At 33.3% G+C, this 12,212-nt stretch overlaps 1 non-coding gene across 1 annotated transcript; it reads right to left on the bottom strand.

Annotated features, from left to right (window-relative positions):
* Window positions 1-9,196: 9,196 nt before the first annotated feature.
* On the bottom strand, window positions 9,197-9,269 carry TRNAS-GGA (transfer RNA serine (anticodon GGA)). Its single transcript has one exon. It is a non-coding gene; the product is annotated as a tRNA-Ser (tRNA).
* Window positions 9,270-12,212: the final 2,943 nt, after the last annotated feature.

The raw sequence follows: 12,212 nt of genomic DNA, 5'->3' as shown, positions 1-12,212 counted from the left end.
CATCGACTGGGGTATGTTGTGAGGCTAAATGTAGTAGTGGGGAGGGGAAAAAGATGTGGAACAGGAAGGTGGGGAAGTACCCTACTATTCCGATCTAACACGGCCAAAGCCATTTCAAGATACGTGTAAAATCTGTACGTAAGGCGATACTGAGAGGATCTTCCACTCTGGAACGTGTCACAAATATACAATTTATTATTTTAAATGAGTAAATAACACAAATAAATTTCACTTGCGCACTTGGAACTTAATCCGCGCTTGCTAGTCGAGAGCATTACCTCTCGACCACTGAGGCATGCTCTAAACATCGCTGAATTAATATTTTTCTGTCGATAACATACAAGGATATTAAAATCGGTTGAATGTTCATATTAATTCCTCGTATCTTTAAATGCCTTCTCAAGTCATCCCTTTATAAGATTTACAATAAGACATTCATCTTCTTTTATGTAAAAATCCATTAAATTCATCGCAACAAAGCCAATTATTACAATGAATGCGAAACCCCAATCTCATCCTTGTCTCAATTGCAAAGTTTTTCCAACAACAAAGCGTCTAATTGCAATAAAAACTCCCCCAGAAGCCGCTTGTCGTGACGTCACAATGCTCCACTTCAGAGCGAAGGCAGTTTGCGTGTCCTTTCAGGTTTTCAGGAAAGGGTTTCAGGATCCGCGACGGCTTTCAGGTTCCGGAGACTTCCACAAACAACTACTTTGTAGTAAACAAACGACTTTTAGGTTCTTGATGAATGTTTTGTGTTTGTATTTTCATTTTTTCGTGGTATTTGCAATAATTTTCTCTGTGTTTCCGAAAACGGCATTCTTAGGGGATAATTACATTATTTAACTGTAATCATCTGTACATCGTAATCATCGGCAGTTGTCTATCTACCGATAGATTTAGAATTGAGATAATTCTTTTCAAATTAGTAATGAAATTTACGGTTTGATAACGATAATTCATTTTTTTAATATAAAAATCACGTGTCACTGGTTCGTCTGTCTGTTTGTGCGTTTAGTTTTTCTAAAATACGTAAGGGATTTTGATAGGGTGTCCATTATCGTTTACAAAATTTTTTCCGAAAGGTTTATATGTATAAAACAAGCATATTATATTTATAGAAAGTAGAGAAAAGTCGATATTTTGTTATCAAGTCGTAAAAAAATATTTTTGGACATTGCTTACTGTAACGTACGAGTATGCCAATAAAGTGTAGAAGCTGGAATATTATTGTAGCTGATGAAGGTCGTACACTATAATGATACGTGATCTTGTAGTGATATTTATTGGAGAGTTGCTATTTACAAAAGAGGGACAATCCTAGTATGCATCGCCTTTTATAGCATCTCGCTAGCATGCTATCTCGCTTGCACTTACACACATTACAATCCGTATGAGATACATCAAAACATCCTACTAAGGTATTATATACCTTTAAAAGGCCTACAGTAAAGTTTGCGATGGTGTATGTCTATCTCTTAAGGATAACCCCCAACAACGCCGGGTCTGCTATTTATATTTTAAAACGTATTGCAAATGGTTGAGTTAAATTCTAATTGGTTTATAATCTTAACATATAAAAATTCAGCCTGTGTATGATTGTGCTCGCAAAAATTGAAGTAGTCGAACGATATCCCTGAAAATTTCAAAGTTAGTTGTTATTAGTGCCAGGAGTGTTAAGAAATGAATAAATTGTAGAAAGTCGAGGACGCCCGAGGAATATTTAACCTAATATCTCTGCACCGTATTGAGGTATGGAGTCGAATTATAGTCGATGTAATGTAGTTTTTTATCAGTAAAATTATGGTTTACAGTAGTGAATAGTGGGAGAAGTTGGAGGCGCCTGAGAAAAACATTAGCAATAGCGAACCACTAGTTTATTTATAAAATTATGGTTTACAGTAGTGAATGGTGGGAGAAGTTGGAGGCGCCTGAGAAAAACATTAGCAATAGCGAACCACTAGTTTATTTATAAAATTATGGTTTACAGTAGTGAATGGTGGGAGAAGTTGGAGGCGCCTGAGAAAAACATTAGCAATAGCGAACCACTAGTTTATTTATAAAATTTGCAAGCCATTGATACATTAAGTCACCATACTAGGCAACTGCCTGTTTCATGGTGACCAATACATTATTATTATGTTGTATAAACTATAAAAAATATGGTTTAATATTTAGGGCCTTACTAATAAACTCGTTTCATATCCTACACATCCGATAACCAACCCTCAATGTAGAGTAATGGTTGTTTCTCAGCTGCACAAAACCTAAAACGCCCATTAGTAAGTGGGTTAAAAATATAAACATTATGAATATATACATATTGGGTGACCGGATAAATCATCATAATGATGATTCATCACATTTTTAAAAAGTTATATAAATTCATGTAAAGTGATGAAACAAAAACTTCATTAACTGGGTTAAGTAGGCCAGGTTAGGTTAGGTTTAATTTTTTTTTTTCATCTTTTCTAATAACTTTATATCACTTTTAAAGGTGTGTTGTATTGTCACTGTGTTGAGTTATCATGGAGCCATAATGTGAATTATATAAGTTCAAGCCAAATAAGAAACAGTAATGTTGTGATTCATCCTCTCTGCCTACTTCTGCTAAGAAATGACTTGATAGTTATAAAGTCAATCCCTCGTGTGATCTGTGATAAAACTACTTTCATCTTTAGTTTTCTAGATTTAATATTACGTATAAAATATGCGCGGAGGAAATTATATCCCATTTATTTTTCGGCTTCGCGTCGGTTTTGTGGAACTTTCAAAGTACAAGTATTACAGTCACCATAAAATATGTAAATGTTCCGGAGACGAGGAGATGGGGACAGTTCAACAAAGTTCCACTTTTCCGCATTGTGGTGTCAACAAATATATGCCAGAAAATAAACAATGCGATACTATGAAAATGTAATAGTTTCCATCTCAACATTATTTTTGAAATAAATTTATATTTATTATATATAGGTACCTACCTACCGCATAAAAGCCCGCCTGATATTTAAACAAAATACTTATCAGTATCCCCTTTGAAAAATACCACCAATGATCCATGTTTAGTGACCAGATCTAGCCAAGTACTCCACAATCTTCCCCTCCATTGTATTCAGCTTTTCAAAAGGTAACCCGATTACTGGAGATGCCAGTCACTTTGGTTACGATTAGTTCACTCTAGCTTATCCGGTATCCGCATAAAGGTACAAACTTTTCAACCGGGCTCTCGAAACCCTTCAAAGATGTTTATATTAATTTTTTCATGTCTTTAACTCGACGTATCCGGCATTATCCGAGCTTTACATAGAGTTCTTAGAAATCAGATTGAGAAAGTGATAATTTCCTTCTTATTTTACAAGATTTGTGCAAAATTTCAAATTTCTAATTCTGATAAGTTTTAATTTCATTTTACTAGATTTACTATTGTATATGGATATGGAGTTCATAAGAATACTTTCATTAGATATTCATTTAAAAATTTAATATCTAGGAAGGGGGCATGCGTGGATTGAGTAGCCGAGACGAGTCAGCGCTACTGGAAAGCTTGAAAAATACTCTCGTCCAGGCCGTCGCCCAGTAGCCCCTACACCATTCATGGAGAATTTTCTTCGAGCCATCGTAATTCAAATGCTAAAAATGGTAACGATTTTATTTTATTTATCCTGAATTCAATTTGATATCATGTAATTCATTTATGACATGTATGCTTTTATATGGTAGTCGGACTATTGCACTTATTGCTTTGTTCGGTTGAATTAATCAAACATTATTGTTTATATTTTTTAAATAACAAGAAGTAGTTCTACTATTCTAATACATCGAAATAGGAAAATCGTATCCATATACAGATCTCAAAATCCTTTTATTAGATAAATATAAATTTTAAATATAATTTTTTTTAAATCCACAAAAAAATGCACTATTATTTTTGTAAAACTTTGTATTTTTTAGAACATACACAAAAATTGACAACACATTGAAAGGGTTGAGAATTGACCCACCACAAATACTAACATTATGATTTGCAAGTGGCCTCCCCTATCTCCCCACTTCGTTTGATCCATAGCTTACGGGACAACCTGTATATTATATAGACCGACATTAATATCTTTCACCCTTCCTATAATCAAAGTGATGGGAAAAATCATTTCGAATTGTGGTCTCATGTTTTTCTCTCTGGACAACGAAAATACTAAATTAATTAAAATATTTAAATGTAATTAAATTTATAGTCGCGTGTACATGAGTGTACTGATGAACACATTTCGTCCTAACGCTATTTCCGTGTCAGGTGTGTTGCGGCTGCCATACTTTACCGGCTCGCCCTCTGTCGGGATAACGCGACGCTATTTTGCAAACGCAGATATATAGTGACATCTATCGGGGATATTTATGTTTCGATGGCTCGATGAGAGATATACATAACAATATTATACACGATGGTGCTTAGTTCATTTTCGCTGTTCAATGCCGGATACGAAGGCTATGAAAACATTTTGTGTTTTATTTTAGCACACACTCTTAACTTCATTTTGTGATAGGTTCTATAATAGTCCCGGAGAGAGGTGGTACGTATGTCAACAAAAACGAAACAGACAGAAGGTACAAGAACGACGAAGTCGCGTTACTTCTTTATTTTAATGTTATATGAGCATATCAGTTGCATCAGCATCGAACGCGAACAGACTAGTGTGCAGTGCCACGTACGGGTCAGATGAAAGGATTGGTTCCTCTCTCTGCCAAATTAAAACCCGTGATCCCTGCAGGATTGTATCGCCCCAAACCAAAAAACAAATTATTACGCACTGTTGTACTCAACAGCTACGGTTATCTTATTCAATTATGTTAAAATAAATTGAATCACAAGTCGCTAACCAATGTTAAAAAAACTAATCACTACACAAAAACACGGCGATCAACATTTGCAATTATTGTGTTTTCCACAACGTTTACTATCAATTTGTCGGATTCTTGGTGAGAAGGCAGAAGCCTTTTGTGGACTTATTGACGCAGGCTGCGATTCATAAAAGTTAAAAGTTTGAGTCCTGGCTCTGTATTTGGCGAGGAACAGAACAAAACCACCGTGACCAATGGCGTGACGAAACAGACGAGACAGAGCGCGTATTACGTGGTCCGTTGCCACGTATGGTAGTGATCAGAAAAATATGACTTTTTATAGAGAAAAAAATTTCATTGGACATCAAAATGATATTCGTATACTCCAAATACGCTCACTCATTTATAAAAAAATTATAATTTTTTTTTACACAAAAATCTCATCGGACAAAAAAATTACATTCATGTACTCAAAATATGCTTATTTTTTACCCCAAATATGCACACGAATAGATAGTTAAAGTCTTTCGGCTACGTGCTGATACACCTGTATGATGTGGACCCGATTAAATATATATTTTTTAAAATGATTTTTTTTATTATATATTACACACTTTACAAATAAGGCAAAAAAGTCATGATAATCTGCTTTTTAGCAGTTTGTCTAACTGGTTATTTACATTATAAATCTTATTATAGTGAGTTTAGAGTTACATTTTTATAATTATATAAAACAAAAAATTAGAAATTTTACAGAAATATAGCAAAAGAAAATTATGAAAAACATAAATTACTATTTTAAAAGTCTTTAGAATATATATCATTGAAAGCTAATACAAATTAATTCTTTCAGTAAACCAAGTCTTCAGTAAACCAAGTCTTCAGTAAGTTCACCAATTGTTTGTTTTGGGCACAGTTTTTAATTTCAGCAGGTAACATATTAAAACAACTGGGAATCATATAGTTTAACGTTCTTTGTCAATATTTATTTGTATGCTTAGGTACAATAAGTCCTTCATTAAAGATAAAACGAGTATTATGATAGTGTTCTAGCCTGTTTAAATATAAGAGGTTATTTATATGCTGAAATATTATTTTGTACCACATAATTGCTCTCACTGAAAGAATTTTGAGACTCTGATATGGAATGGAATATAATGCCTTTCTTTGTATAATTTTTTTTCAGTTAATAATTTAACCAATGAATTTTGCACGGATTGAAAATGGTCGATATTAGTTTTACAGGAAAATCCCCAAACTCTTATTCCATAGCTTATAACAGATTCAGCTAGAGATAAATAAATTATTCGAAGTGTGCAGATTGGAACACAAATTTATAGTTTATACAATCTGCTTACAATTGATGTTAGTCGTGCACAAACTTTGTTTATTTGTATATCCCACTTTAAAAAGCAATCAATATTGACACCTAAATTAACATATTCTTAATCGTCTCATGACTTACTCATGAGTTTGTTGCTTCTTACTCCATCCACTTGTGTGTCACATGTTTTCCTGACATCCTTTTCATCGTGTATTAACTCTACATGTAGTAAGCCCACTATTCGTACGCTGATTTCTGTGAACATAAGGTAATTTCCATTAGAGTTTAAATATTGCGGCATTCCCCCAAAAAAATAATTACACATTTAAAACCATTACGATTTCATAAAAATAATTTTAAAATCCATCCGTTTGTTATCTACATTGCTAAATGTCTAAATGAGTAATTAAAGTGTACGGATAATAATCTTTATTGTTACAGTAGATAGAAGTCGGAATTAGAGATAAAAACACTCCACTATTCCATCTCGCGTTTTAATAATAAGCAGATATAATACATGAAGAAGTTTTAAACACCCACGGAGTTCACTGTATTTCATGGGACAAGGTGGTTCAAAAATAAATTAATTAATTATAATCTTTATATTGTAGGTATGAAATGTAATGGAATTTTTTTTTATGAAATTTTAAAGCAAATGTACAAAACTTTTATACAAATAAAATTGTAAATGTTCGTTTGTTCAAAATCTTAAATCTCCGAAAGTTCTTCTCTGATTGCTTTGAAATTTTGACAAAACGTTGCATTCGAATACGCGTGTGTTTTTATACATCTATATTATATAGATGACAGGTAAAAACATATATTTTTTTAAACAGCGCCATCTGTTGGACGTAAAAGCAACTTGCGCTATTGTTTTTCTATGTGCACAGACAGACTGAGCCATAGCAATGCGTCACAGGGTACGTTATTATTGTATCACATAATCAACTAATTAAATTACTCAGTTAATAAACAAATATTCTCGGGTCTAACTGAGGAGCTAATCAATTTACTAACGTTTAAAAATATTAAAGCTACAATGTAATTGCTTAACAATAGTGTAGTTGCACATGTTTCCAGTACATAACTAAAATAATATATGATATTTGGGGATCTGATGAGGAGGCACGAAATGAAAGAGGTCGAGTTATTTACTTTTGTCAAGACAATCTAGATTAATCTCTCGCTACAGATATATTGGACATAAGTGAAATAAATGGCAATATTGAAATCTGATAATCATCGTTAAAATATTAATTCTGTTGGTTTTGGAAGAAAATATAACATTCGTTTAATTTTAAAATGAGGAATACCTTTTTTAGATTTTCATAACACCGGGTAAATCGTTCCAATAATGAATTCCGAACAAGAATTGCAACCCCAAGTCCCAACTGTCAGGAGTCAGTGAGACTAAGACATCCCTAATTGGGGTATGTTGTGAGGCTAAGGGTAGGTGTAGTGGGGATGGGAAAGAGATGGCGAGAAGAGGAGGATTGGGGAGTATCTTAGGTCTTAAACTTCGCGTTACGGTCAGTTCAGATTCTTTAAAAACTTTTAAGATAATATTCTGTTCAAAAGTTTTACGATAGGTAGGTTAAATTTATCAAAAAATCACTTGTCGGAAAATCTCTTGCTTTTTAAATATGATAATATTTTTTTGTGTTATTACTATCGAATACAAGTTAACCTTATAAATACATTTTTAAAATTGAATTCTGCCAATTAATCCCAAAAAGAATTCATAATTATAAATACTTCTCCGTGCAACTAAACCATAATGTAAAACCGACTACACAAGAGCAAAGTAAACCATTTTAATATTGTAAAGTTTTAGGCTATTTCGTAAACGTAAGAAAACATATATAAAAAGGAGATTTTTAAAAATCCACAAAGAGTGCAAGGCTGATCTAAGCATAATGAGTAAGATCAAGAAAGGGACGATTAGATGGTTTAGGCATGTAGAGCGAATTAAAAAAGAAAGTAGTGTAAGGAGATGCAAATGTGAATGGTAGCAGAAGTAGGGGACGCCCGAGGGAGACATGGCACGACCAAGTAAATCAGACACTTGAGTCGGGCCATTTCAAGAGTCAGAATAATAGAAGGGTATGTATGAGACGATGAATGAATGTGAATGAGGCAAGGAGTGTGTGCCAAAACCGAGTTGTTTGGAGGTCCGTCCTCTCTGCCTACCCCTGCGGAGAAATGGCGTGATGGTTAGTTAGTTTTTATTTAAAGAATATATTTTTATACAGTTAACCATGTGTGTGTGTTCATTAGCCTAAGCAGGAGGTTGGGGAACTCAATACCTGGAATTCAAAACAAGTCATCACAGCTTTTGATACATTAGGCACAATAAATATGCCTCCATCCGTTTATTAATTCACAATAATAATATGTAAGCAGGGTACTATGTATTTCCATATATTTGAAGATGCCAAAAATTAATGCCTTCTTCATTGAGATGTATTGTGACGATATATTTATGAATTATTATTTTTTTTGGTAAACTAATGTTTAAGACAAGATTTTTTATGCATAGCACAAAGGGTAACAATTATTTTACAAGCAATAATTATTAGCCTGAAACACTCATCCACATTGAAAAATATCCTGATAAAAGATACATGACGCCAACGGGACTTGAACCCGTTTCCTTTCGATTTCCAGTCGACAGCTCTGACCACTGAGCTATGGCGGCTTATCTCTTATCCGCGAAATAATTCTATATATACTAGTGTTTCATTCAACAATTACTGCTTGTTACATTTTTTTCACCTGAAAACAACCAACTTTATTTTATATGAGAAAGGCATTGTAAGTGCTAACTCTCTCACTAGATGGCGTCGAGACAAATTGTCTACATTTTTTGGTGAAGATACTAGAACTTGTCAAATATTAATTTTTTTTTTTTTGGTAAAATAATGTTTAAGACAAGATTTTTTATGCATAGCACAAAGGGTAACAATTATTTTACAAGCAATAATTATTAGCCTGAAACACTCATCCACATTGAAAAATCTCCTGATAAAAGATACATGACGCCAACGGGACTTGAACCCGTGTCCTTTCGATTTCCGGTCGACAGCTCTGACCACTGAGCTATGGCGTCTTGTGAAGGGCGTGTGAGGTTAGAAAAAGTCACCTCTTACATTTGGTGGTAAAGAGTAAGATGACGATAATTTCTGGTATAACGCAGTCTCACTGAGGGCCTCTCCACATTAGAACACTAGCTGGTTCAGACGTAGTTAAAACAGTGTTCGATTATTTATAAACGCGTCCACAAACAATAAATTGAATTTTAAATACTAAAATAGTATTCATCTTTTATCCAATCCGGTAAAAATGATTTTAATATTGCAACCGAACCATTGGAGTAACATTGGCGCAGCCGGTAGGATTGAAATGACATCGATAATGGTAATGATATTGGCATTTTAATACATAAAATGAGGACTTGATATTAGAAAATTAAGCTTTTGAACCTAAGAATCTGATCAGTGGTCATTTATTTTGAATTGAACGAAAAAGTATTGGGAGACTTATACCCGGTTTACACGATACCTTTTTTCATACAGTTTGTCTAATCGGTCTGAAAAAAGGGACGGGTTCTATTTTGGTAGTTGGTACTGTGTGTTGGTTTTGCGATTTTCGTACAGTTTAAGATGGTGGACATTATTTGACATCTGGAATCTCTCATTGTTTTATATAACTATATTATATGAGAATGCTGCATGTTTCTTCAATGTATATTGAAAGTATCAATTAAAATGCTGTAAGTTTTTTCAATGTTTATTGAAAATATTAATGATAATACTCCAAGATGTATTTATTTCGGATGGTGAATGTGTATTACTGTTGGGTATTATGAATTTCGCGTGTACGAGTGTTTAATGAGTTGACATTTCATTTTGAGGAAACAAAAGAACTTTACGTACGTACTGTTAATTTATAGAAAAAATAATATCTATGTGTCTTAAATTCACATTGTAACATACTTTTTCATTAATGAATAGATACAGGATTGTGACAGCTATCGCTTTGGCATCTGCGCTGCTGTATTTTGGTAGTACCTAATATATTATACGAATATCGTACCGATAAAAATACGGTGATCAATATCGGTAGGCAATTTTGCCAAGGCATTGGCACCTATAAGAATCATTATGATAAAGGTTCAAAGGCGAACGGGTAAACAAAACATCGATTGTATAATGACCAAGCACGTGACATCGCTCGCAAATGACAGTGACAGGTGCTGTCATGATTGTGATTTTGGGTTGGTCTTGTCGTTATGTGGATTTCTATGTATGTTTATCAAATGCGACCGCTGAATTCGGGGGAAAAGAAAGATCGTGTCGATAAAACTGACTTGTCTAAAAATATAAGAAAGTACTTTCAAATCAGGATGGTGGATGTTAAGAGAATCTCATTAAACCCGATTTTTTGCACCCTTAAATTTAAATGATCATTTGCGATCACCCGGTTCTGGTACAGCGTTTGCAGTTATCTCAGTTCGCTCGCCAGATTTGCAATTCAATGTCCTCTAGGTCCTAGCACTAGTCCTAGCCCATTAAACCCGACCAGCTTTCGCAAGCTCTCTGGGCTTTGTTCATAATATTATATAGAAAGCGCGCGTTTCTTTACTACGGTAGTGGCTGTACTCAAACATTGAAAATAATAGTAGTTGCATAATATAAGACTATCTCTAGAGGGTTGTACCATGAAAAATATAATTAAAATTAATTTAATATCAATTTTACTAATGTACCAAAAACAATAATTGCATGTCGCAGTAAAATACAAGCAAAAGAAAATACTTACTATGTATTTTTAAATAACATTTAAATGTGGTATTAGATTGTATAATGATGAGTAAGAGGTACAAATACAAAAATAACATATTAGTGGACTTTGTTAAATTAATATTGAAAAAAAATATATGCCAAAGAGATCCGCCACATCTGCGTATCTATTACTAACTTCACATAATCTAAGAGAAATCGAGTGTTCAAAATGGTCAGTTCTGATATTTTTTATATTTAAACGATATTTTGGAACGGGTAGCTCTCGTAGGTATATGAAATTCAACGTGGTTAAAAAATCAGAGCTGTGATTTACAATTTGGAACATAAATATTAAGTAATAATAGATTTTGGAGAAAAATATTCTTTTTTTGGTGCCCTCTCCAATCAAATGGTGGTTGTTTTCAGTTTTATCACAAATATCTTAGCCCGCAATATTCCTTTTAGTCACATGAGTTTTAAAATAAGGGTACAACGTTTTTCTTGTATTCCATCAATCTTCCCCGACTTATGAGTTGCATAATCTTGTTTTAAATTTCTCCAAATGTTGGAGATTTCTTAGTTTTACATCTGTCGAAATAACAGTTACAACTATTGGTCATTCTATAAAGAAACCTGTCTGTTCAGCGTGTTTTGAGATACGCCCGTGTATTCAAATATCAGAAGCGACCGGTTGAGTTAGCATCGTGAGTTCAATTCCTAGCGCCTTTATTTGGATCACCTCACCATTCCGGGGGTTGTATCAATAATAGGAGACTTTATGTGGGTCTCCTAATCATTCTGTAGTTTGTATCAATAATAGGAGACTTTATTTGGGTCACCTTATCATTCTGTAGTTTGTATCAATATTAAGAGATTTTTTAAAATAAAACCAACACTTTGTATTTAACCACGCATATTTATTATTTTACACATTTTTAAACACAAAGCTGTATATATATCCAAGTGTATCCAAGTGTATATATATCCTTATTAGTAAAGAGTTATTATTATATCCTGATGAAGCTTGGTTGAAGCGAAACCGGTCGATGTGTAAAATAATAAATATTCGTGGTTAAATACAAAGTGTTTGTATTTATAGTTTGTATATTGTTTTATTTTAAAAAATATAATGTCTAACAACAAAGTAATTGCTTCTTATGAAAAAATAATAAGAGACTTTGTTTGGGTGTCCTAATCATTCTGTAGTTTGTATCAATAATAAGAGACTTTATTTGTGTCACCTAATCATTCTGTAGTTTGTATCAATA

The sequence above is a fragment of the Hesperophylax consimilis genome, chromosome 21, assembly GCF_061612785.1.
Source record: "Hesperophylax consimilis isolate HC1 chromosome 21, BYU_Hcon_1.0, whole genome shotgun sequence".
Classification (NCBI taxonomy): domain Eukaryota; kingdom Metazoa; phylum Arthropoda; class Insecta; order Trichoptera; family Limnephilidae; genus Hesperophylax; species Hesperophylax consimilis.
Note: the sequence above shows the minus strand (reverse complement) of the source record. Positions and strands in the feature narration are given on the sequence as shown.